General features: G+C 37.2%; 1 protein-coding gene across 1 annotated transcript in view; it reads right to left on the reverse strand.

Annotated features, from left to right (window-relative positions):
• The window catches only part of LOC140144553 (uncharacterized), a 31,673-nt gene that overhangs the window by 19,197 nt on the left and 1,315 nt on the right, over positions 1–11,161 (reverse strand). The gene's annotated exons all lie outside the window — the stretch shown is intronic.

Consider the following 11,161-nt stretch of genomic DNA (forward strand, 5'->3'; position numbering starts at 1 on the left):
TGTTGTTTCCACAAGTAAAACCCAAAATTACGAAAATTTCCATTTTGGGGCAATTTTGCGGGGCTGCCACTGGCTACATTCCTGGCTTACATGTACAACATTATAAGAGCCAGTCTCCCTTATTATGTACCCAAATAAGGGGGGTAGTGATACAAAAAAAAATTTCTTTAAACAATCATTTTGGTACGGTACATATTAACACCAACAACTCACATGTACAATTTGAGCGTGTACAGCTGCCCTCATTCAGTTGAAAAAATCTTGAAATTCCAGCCTCTTGGAGCCTAGTTTACAAAATGGCAAAGATTCGCTCTATGAAACCAAATTATCGGTATTGGTAAATGCAAATGGACCCCTATCTCAAAAACACATGCCCTTGACATAGTTCTGCATAGATCTAAAATGACCACGACTTTGGTAAGGGATCATTATGTATGACAGACAGAGAGATCTATTCTGTAGGTACTGCATGTAATATCGCATGATTCTGTCTTACCTTGGCATCTTGCTAATCAGTCCGGTAATCAGTACTGGTGTCTTGCAGTTTTTATACGGCACGTTATAATACTTTCTATTGGTAACCACGAAGAAGAACCAATTGATATAAAATGACACTTGAAAGCAAAAATTCACAATTCAGAATACTTAGAAAAAAAAAGAGTAACACAATTCCTCCGACTCCAATCAGGTCCAACTGTTGAGTCGATCCCGGAAAGATATTTGATCAGTTATGCCACATTATATCGAATTTGGGCGGATTAAAAGCTCTCACTCCCATTGCAATGTAATTGGAAGAGGATGTACTTGCACCAATTGTGCGCAGTATCTCAAAATTGGCAATATCCGGAAAGTTTTGCAAAACTTTTTAATACTTAATGAGGGCGCTGTATACTCAAACGATATAACTATTCAGACTATTGATGATATGAATGTATCATTTTTATTTTTAAAAATCTAACCAGATCATCAAGAATATTATTACGTAAGGTTCATCATTGTATGTACCCATATTATTCTTTCTTAAATTGCGTCCTTATTCTGATGAGTGTATATATAGGGCACATAATTAACGTAGTTAGCCATTTTTTTAAAAGTTTCATAAACATATAATGATGAGGTGGGATGACCGGCTCACCACATTTTCAGCTGGTTTTAAAAGTTGTTTTAATAAACCTACACCGCATGTTTTTCTAAAACTGCAGTTTAGGGCCCACATTCGTAATAATGCAAGTATATAATAAAGGGCATATTTGAATAAAACAGATAGGCCTATATATTGCTAAAATTTAAATCTGTAAAAGTTAAATTCGACAGCTTTTAACGATCACTTTAGGCCTAAGCATGTTAGGCAAATGTTTGCAATAAATGTTGTATTGAACACACCTTATTTTTTTTTAAACGGTAGTTCAGTGCCCACATTCTGATGTTGATAAATATCTGTGAAATTTAAACTAAAGCGTTCAGAGTTGGTAAACATGGTAAAAGTCAAAATGTGACAAAGTAAGGTGTACCAAAAGCCGGCAAAGAGTGGTCAAACTAGATAGGCCTAGGCCTAATATAGGCCTACTGACCTCATTTCTGCTAAAAAGACAATTTACGGCCCACGTAAATGTGAGTTCCATGGGCCGTTGAAGCTTGGTAAGGAGAATTTCCAGAGCAGAGGTACCTGGGGTGAGGTGACTTCCGACGGGCAGGTGGTTGGGTGGGGGGAGGGCAGGGGGTGCGAAATTTGAAAATCTTTACTATTTCGGCGGTCCGAGCATCAGTGGCGGCGCCAGGGGAAGCGTGAGGGAAATGCCCCCAATCAGAACTGCCCCCAGTTAAAACCCCAAATTCACCTTTTGCGGTAACTTGCTTTTAACGATCACAATAGGCCTAAGCATGTTAGGCAAATGTTTGCAATAAATGTTGTATTGACACACCTTATTTTTCTAAAACGGTAGTTCAGTGCCCACATTCTGATGTTGATAAATATTTGTTAAATTTAAACTAAAGCGTTCAGCGTTAGCAAAAAGTCAAAAATGTGACAAAGTGAGGTGTAGCCTTAAATAGGCCTAAGCATGTTAGGCAAATGTTTGCAATAAATGTTGTATTGAACACACCTTATTTTTTCTAAAACGGTAGTTCAGTGCCCACATTCTGATGTTGATAAATATCTGTGAAATTTAAACTAAAGCGTTCAGCGTTAGCAAAAGTCAAAATGTGACAAAGTGAGGTGTAGCTTAAATAGGCCCTAAGCATTTAGGCAAATGTTTGCAATAAATGTTGTGAACACACCTTATTTTTCTAAAACAGTAGTTCAGTGCCCACATTCTGATGTTGATAAATATTTGTTAAATTTAAACTAAAGCGTTCAGCGTTAGCAAAAGTCAAAATGTGACAGTGAGGTGGCTTAAATAGGCCTAAGCATGTTAGGCAAATGTTTGCAATAAATGTTGTATTGAACACACCTTATTTTTCTAAAACGGTAGTTCAGTGCCCACATTCTGATGTTGATAAATATCTGTGAAATTTAAACTAAAGCGTTCAGCGTTAGCAAAAGTCAAAATGTGACAAAGTGAGGTGTAGCTTAAATAGGCCTAAGCATGTTAGGCAAATGTTTGCAATAAATGTTGTATTGAACACACCTTATTTTTTCTAAAACGGTAGTTCAGTGCCCACATTCTGATGTTGATAAATATTAATTTAAACTAAAGCGTTCAGCGTTGGCAAACGTCAAAATGTGACAAAGTGAGGTGTAGCAAAAGCCGGCAGAGAGTGGTCAAACTAGATAGGCCTAGACCTAATAGGCCTACTGACCTCATTTCTGCTAAAAAGACAATTCGCGACCCACGTAAATGTGGTGGGCCGTTTGAGCTTAGTAAAGGAGAATTTCCAGAGCAGAGGTACCTGGGTGAGGTGACTTCCGACGGGCAGGTGGGTGGGGGGGGGGTGCTAGAAATTTGAAAATCATGATAATTTCGGTGGTCCGAGCATCAGTGGCGGCGCAAGGGGAGCGTGAGGGGGAAATGCCTTACGGTCAGAACTCTTGCCCCCCCCCCTTGCCCCTTCAGTTAAAACCCCAAATTACAAAACAAATTTTGCGGTGATTTTGCTGATTTGTTGATTTTGCCCCCCACGAAATTCACTTTGCCGCCTCATTGCCTCTAAAAAAATTCCTGCCGCCGCCACTGCCGGGGTGGGGGTTGGGGGTTGTGGGGGAGATGTAATTTTGTTTCGAGTGTGAGGGGGCGATTGGCTACGCCATTGACGAAACTTTAAAATGTCGGTGGTCAGCATCGGGAGGATTGTGTGGGTGTGGGCATGGTAAGGGGGGCGGCGGCGCTTGGCATGGCCAGTTCAGAGTCCACATTCGAAAGTTGAAGAGTATAGGGCCTATTAGAGTAAAATATCAGTTGCGTCGGTACTAAATGTGACAAAACGAGATGGGACAAGCTCGACAGAGAGGGGTCCGAAATAAAGTTGTGATATGGCGCCGCTTCATTTTTTCTATGACAGGAGTTCAGGGCCCATATTCTTGTTGATGAGGGGCTTAGTAAAGTAAAATATTTGTTATTTTCTCAGAATCTGTAAACTCGGTCAAAAAGGCTTAAAATGTCGGTGGTCAGCATCGGGAGGGGGCAGGATGTGAGTGTGTGGGTGAGGGTGTGTGGGGGTGTGGGGGGGGGGGTGCTTGGGCAGTTCAGAGCCCACAATCTAAAGTTGAAGCCTATAGGGACCGGTCACAAACACGTGTTAGGGGGGCCTGATGCAAAAAAATTTCATCGCAAAATTTTTTCGGCCACCCCCCCCTTTTTGACGCGAAAATTATCGGTCAACCCCATAGAAAAGTATACTCAATTTCCCAAGAAAATTTGTGGTCATTTTTCAGGCCCCCCCTTAGGAGGGTCCAAAGTTGGGGAGGGGGGGGGGGGCTGATACAAAAAGGGGGGCCCTGAAATCTTTTGACCCTCCTAAGGGGGCCCTGTAAAAAGTGACCACAAATTTCCTGGAAAAATTGAGTTTATATGCTTTTTATGGGGTTGACTCATAATGGAGGTTGACCCATAATTTTCATGTCAAAAAGAGGTGTGGGCCTGAAATTTTGAGATCACAAAGGGTGGGCCCTGACAAATTTCATGATGAATTTTTTTTGCAACAGCCCCCTAACAAGTGTTTGTGAACGGTCCCTAAATCAAACACAAAAGTTTGCCATATTTCAGGTGCAGGTGGTTTGTTACCTTGGGAACATGGCAAAGGAGATTGGATTCCATTGAGCCCTGTAAGTTGACATTGACCTATTTTGTACATGTTATGTTACCTATGTAACAAAACATCCAAAACTACTCAGCTTTTCTCATTTTTATTTATTTTTGCCAAAGGAACAATTTGAGACCAGTAAGATTTAAAGTGGGAGCATATTATTTCCATTGTAAACAACTATGGAACCCAAAATTTGACCATTGATCTTTTTGCCTATAACTCAAGAACTGTACATGTCGGAGATTGGTCAAACTATACTTTTTCTGAATCCTTTAATATGATGAGAGTAAGACATTTTGGGGACTTTTGATATGTTCTTTGATACTTTTCTGAAATGAATGGTGATTAAACCTCTTGTTCCCTACCCCCTATGGGATGTTGACCATTGAAATCTGAAAGATTTTATAAAGTTTTTGGACTATGGACATTTTGACAAATTTAGCAAGACAGTATTGAATCATGTGAAAAATTAATGCTACGATACTGATTCTCCTTGCTTCAAGCTTCAAACATAAATGTGGGCATCAACTTTGACCCTCTGTATAGTAGGCCTATAGTTTGACCCTCTTAGGCTTGTTACGCCTCATTTTGTCAAAGGAGTTGCACCAATTCTAAATGTTTAAGGGGGCATGCAGGATCACTTTTGGACATTGATTTTTATTGAATCTTTAAAGTGATGCTGACACATACATAAAATTACACATTTTTAGAAAGGAAATGATGCAAGAAATGAAAATAGCACGGCAGATTTCTGTAAAAATGAGCAATTTTTGAGAAAAGTGTGAAATTTGATTCTCCATGCCAATTTTTTTTGGTCACCCATAACATCTTGCCTTAAATATTCAAATCAATGAAGATTGCATTATGTGCTCTCAATACACAAAACTAGTTGAAGCTTCCTCAAATTTTAGAAACTCTTCTTTTTAAAAGTAAATATTCGCAATTTTGGTAAAAAGTCAAATGTTGATTCTTCTTGACCCATACTTAAAAAAAAGAGGTGTGGCTAGCCTCACACATATGGACAATCCTTTGAATTTAAGCTACTATACAGATATTCATTCAACTATCAAGAAAAAAAAAAAGTCAACAGAGTAGAACAGTTTCAGAAAATACAATCATTTTATTGTAAATCTAGAGCATTTACATAACAGTGTATTGATACAAATTAAAATGACAGGGGCAAGTTTCCCCCAGTCGTCATCCAGTACAAGCAAAATAGATATAGTTTGTCCAAAGATATAGTTAATGAATACACCACATAAGTTTGGGTGAAACTGAAAGTAACCTTTAACCTTGGTTATTGAATACTACCAATACATGAAGGTTCACATAGTGCACTTATGATCTGAATTTGATATCAAGCTATGAGTTTTAAAATACTGGATGACACATATTCCAGTCCCATATTTTAAAAACATAAAGCGAAACCAATAAATATTGGATGTAAAGCATCAAAATTTATCATTATTTAATTTGATCCAATATTTTCACACACTTGGATTCAAAAAAACATATGATTGCAGTAGGATATGAATTGTTCATATGACCAAACTTTAACCATGGATAGTAATAATAAACCAAGTATTGCATGATGTTATAATACATGTTTACCTCAAATGACCTTTTAGCTCAGTATGTGACATAGAATACAACCAATATAAACAGGTTCCCATAGTGCAGAGCTGTGATCCAAGTTTTGATTTTAACATTTCATACGAGATCAAATTTGGAACCAAACGTATGATATAATTGTTGGCACACAGACCATATACAGACACACCCACATATCGCAGACATGCAACTCATTCTGTCAATGACACCTGTGAAGGTCTTTCCTTTGGATAACCCAATAAAACAGATATAAAGGGAAAAACAATGGGTATAATGCCTCGGATGATCTTTTATCATTAGTAACAATGTTATTAAATTGAATAAGCTCAATATGAAATGATGCATGTCCATAATGGCTTTGCCTTGTGCAATGACTTCTGCTATGTTATTATCTTGCGTCGTGCATTTCATGTGAACAGGGCACTTGTGGATCAACACTGGCCCAAAGCTTAAACAGAAAGGAGCGAGTAGTTTTCACAACTTCGAGTACATGTATGTTTTTCACAGGTGTCAAATACAGCTTACATGTGCAGGACATATTTTTGTCCTATTTCATATTAAGTTACCCACTGTAAGATTAATTTCAATGTTCATTCAATGCTATGTTTACCACGCATGTTAAAGGATGTCTCCTACAATCACAACCTTATCACAAACTCATATTGACCATAAAACAAATAAAAACAGCTGGCTCTCAACACGCGATATTCAAACTTCCGACACCAAAATTGTCAAGTGCAATGATGTCATGGTTATTTGTACACAATTATTGTCTGCCTTCATTGCATTACTAAAGACGTCATTGCACTAGACAATTTCAGCACCCAGTAATTTTGAATATCGTGTGTTGAGAGATGGCTGTATTTGGGCCATTCCAGTTGAAATCCACATTACCCTGTGGAAGATTTTGGAAATATCCTCCACATGGAGAGTATGTCTTTCAAATGTAATTGGTCAGGGTTAATCATTTTGAAAACCATACTCCCCCTGTATGGCTTTACCTGTATCTTCCTCAACTGGAGCACATATTACAAATGGAAGTTATACCCAATTGTTCAAAATTGTACTTTAGCTAAATCTTCCACAGGGGTAGTGTGGATTTTAAATGAAATAGCCCATGAATTTGTTTCTATAGCCAATATGAGTTTGTTTCAAATAAAAACATGCGATTCGTGCTTGATAATTACTTTTTCTAAAATATAAGGCACAATGTTGTGATTGCCAGAGACATCCTTTAAATACATTCATTTAATTCTTGTATAGATTCATCAAGAAAATTAATGCACATTTAATTATCCTGTTATTTCTGAACAATGTGCTACTTTTAATACATTTATTTCCATACATATCATGAACTCAATCACTTCCCAGAAAATAAATAACATATTATAGAGTGCAAACTCATGGCACAGGTAACTCTCTGGTAGTGCCAACTGGACTGGTTGACAAGTATTATAAAAAGTACACAAAGGAACATACTTAAATCTCAAAAGGATTAAGGGGTGGGGTATGAATGTTTGGCACGTATTTTTTGGGACATGAGAGCACATCAGACATATCAAATTGCATTCTGAATATGAAGAATGTCCTTCTGATATCAAATAATTTTTTTTAATTCACAATATAATACACATTTATGGCAAATGATAAAAAAAATTGAAGTAAACTTGATAAACAATGAATCCTTAAAGTGTTTGTAGCTGGGATGAAAAGCCGGTGATCAATTGAAAAGTTTGACCTTTCGTATTGAAGATATGGATTTTTCCCAAATACACCAAAAATTGGAGTAGCCTATCCCAATGGCTCTAAATCTTCATCATGGGCCAAAGAGCGGAAGAGGAAGATTTACTTCTCAACAGTCATTAGGCTGGTGTTGAACATGTCATCATTGGTCAACCTTCCAACACTGGCTAGACTACCACGTAGTCCACTTGCCCATTGTGCATACTCTGGATATTGTATTTAAGCTAAAAATTCTGATTTAATTAATGTGTGCACAATTGATAGATTTTCACATCTGATCTTTTCAGTCACCCTACTCCCTCTCTTTGTTAGCTTCCCAAGTAGACTACTGACTTTGCCTTGCGGTTAAGATTTTTAACACAGGACTCTATGGAGAGTTAGGCCAATTTCTGGCCTAACTAAAATTGGCCATGATGTAATGCACCTTTAAATGGATCTGCCTTGTGATTGGTCGCCCATATCTTGCTATGGTTTAAATCTTCTGGGCCAGCGCCATTACCATTAACTACACCGTACACAACTGTCAGTGGTATTTGCGGCGCTTTTGTGTTGACGCGAAAGTTAATCTCTCGTCAAACATCTAGCGCGTACTTGTGGTTAAAGCACTGATAAACAAGTATGCTTGACAGTGTGTTTTTAGAGAGCAAAGTCCAGGGGGTAAAGTTCTGCTTACAATTCAAAGTCCATAGTCGAATTTTTCGGGGTTCGCTATCAATAAACTGGTAGATTCCAAAATCAGAATTGTTCAGTATTAAAGTGAGCCATTATAATTATGCAAGATAATGTTGCATTCAATTACTTTTATTGTCACTAATCATCTGATATTTTTAACTCTTTATGACCATTTTACTATTGAATACTTTAATTTTAATATACATCAGTATAATTTTGAGTTCAACGAAATGGGTTCATCATGACTAATAATAACATATTTTTAATAAAATTTGACTATGGCATAGTCTAAACACTGGCCAAAAATATAAAGGAGTCTTTTGTGATCCTAGCATCCTCTTTTTATGACATTTTCAGCAGATATCCACAGAAAAGAGCATTCTCATAATTTCAGTTGATTCCGAATTTGCGTTTGCAAGTTATGCATGATTTATGTGTACACGTCATTACCCTGCTCCATAGACAATGTGTTGTAATATACCGGGTAATATACCAGAACGAAATTCGAATTTCACGATAACTTTGTTAAACGAATTAATCTGCAAGAAATTTTTGTACATAAACATTATGTAGCCAGGTGTTTCCAGTGATATCAAAATCTAAACTTTTTTTTTGAGAAAAGTGGTGGGATGATGCTGTGGATCACAAAATGCCCTTTAAAACACACAATCTACTTCTTGGAATAGATTCATCAGGATTGTATATATTCAGAGATGCCATTGGTTGAAATGGTTGAAAATTTCCTGAAATGGTTGAAAATTTCCTGAAATGGTTGAAAATTTCCTGAAAATTTACTTTTGTGTATACTTTTGCACATACATATCTGAACAAAATATAAAGTCATGAAGTTCGTAAATTATGTGGACAAATCCAATTTTCTACTCACGATTTAGATAGTTTCGTCACCCAGGTCAGGTGACTTCTTCAGTAATGCGATGATCCGTCTACTCTCCCACGAAATTTCTCATTCCTTGGGTGCACAGTACAGTTCTTAACAGCGGAGAGTAGGCAGATCATCGCATTACTGAAGAAGTTATCCGAAACTGTCTAAAACGTAGATAGAAAATTGGATTTGTCCATACAAACTTTACACAATCTGCTTGTAAAATCTCTAAAATAAATATTGAAAGTGTGTGTGTGTTCAACTTTCATTGTGCGATATGTTGATGGTTAGCCACTCTTGACACCTCTGTCAAATTGCGCGCATAAAAAAGAAAAGAAAAAAAAGCGTAGTGATTTATAGTGCGCTACGCACAGGCACAACGCCTAGACGTTGATTCACAAGCCTCAGCACACTTTACAGGTTGTCGCTGACCACTACGGCCCCACATTATTCTATAAACCATTTAACAACAACTCAGGGACTTTGTAGCTTCAAGAGCGCACACCCTAGACATTCCACAAATAACCTTCGCAACCAGGATCAGCTCCCCGCGTTTCGTACAGGTTACAACGAGACAATAAGCAGTGAGTTCCTGGTCCAGGGGAATTTCAAGCTAACTCAAATTTTCCACAAGAGCAAACTAGGCACCGTCAGGGTTCGAACCCGCAACCTCTCGCACCATAGTCAAACACCTTATCGATTGAGCTAACTTGACTGCATAAGTTAAGTTGCTTTTGAGATACGGAATTGAAACTTAGCTAACAGTTACAAGAAGGATCAATAAATAGTATCTGAAAAAAATGACATTGTTTTGTTGTACCATCACAAAATGCGGTTCGTTTTCTACATGTAACCTTTTTATGGGACACCTTGTATATTTGAAAAAGCTTAACGCCATATGCGATTGGAATAAAGAACAGATTTAAATGTTAGTTTTCACTGATCACATTGTCCCCTTCTAATTTCGAGCCAAACAAATGCGGTAAATGCGATATGCACACAGTTTGTACATCAAGACGTAAGACAAATAGCGATATGTACACAGTTTATACGTCACTGATTCAATAGTACACATGTGCGTGATGTGTTTAGCCACCACTCGATTGGTGATCTTTGAATAAAACTAGAGATCTCCGGTTTTAATATAAAACTTACATTTTACTGTTATTAAAGCACTTCATGCATGTTCAGTCTTTTACATGTTATTTTATTTTAGTACACCATTGGGCATTACATCATGCAAGAAGTAGAAATTCAACAAAAATTGAGGGCATTGCTGTGGAGCAAATCACACATTATGGCTTTAAGGGGGTACTACACCCCTGGCCAATTTTGTGCCTATTTTTTGAATTGTTCTTAAAAATTATAGCACATTGGTGACAAGTAAGATATGTATATTATAGGGGCAAGGACTACAACTACTGCATTGGAAATACAGCAACTCAAGGCAAGTAGTTATTGATTTATTGATCAGATATTGGTTTTCCCTCATTTTTGATTGTAACTCCACAACTGTTGTCTGTGTTGAAATAAAATTTCCAGTGCAGAAGTTGTAGTCCTTGCCCCTATAATATACATATCGTACTTGTCACCAATGCGCTATAATTTTTGAGAAAAATGCAAAAATAGGCACAACATTGGGCAGGGGTGTAGTACCCCCTTAACAAACAATTAGGTACTGATTCCTGTTTAGACCTAATTTAGACATGGACGTTGCATTGTCCATAAAAATGAGCATGATCTGCTATTTATAAAGATTTGGTTAAGGGATCCAAAATGAGCGTTTATTGCATTTCGACAGTATTTTTTGTGGGACATGAGAGCACCTCAGACCTATCGAATTGCATTCTGAATACGAAGCGTGTCTTTCTGATATCAAATAATTTTCATTTTTAAAAAATCACAATATAAAACAAATTTTATGACAAATTATAAAAATTTGATATTTTTCAAATTTTTGATATATAACAGTCCTCGAAGTAAATTATATAAATCTAATGATATATTTTT

The sequence above is a fragment of the Amphiura filiformis genome, unplaced genomic scaffold (assembly GCF_039555335.1).
Source record: "Amphiura filiformis unplaced genomic scaffold, Afil_fr2py scaffold_63, whole genome shotgun sequence".
Lineage (NCBI taxonomy): Eukaryota > Metazoa > Echinodermata > Ophiuroidea > Amphilepidida > Amphiuridae > Amphiura > Amphiura filiformis.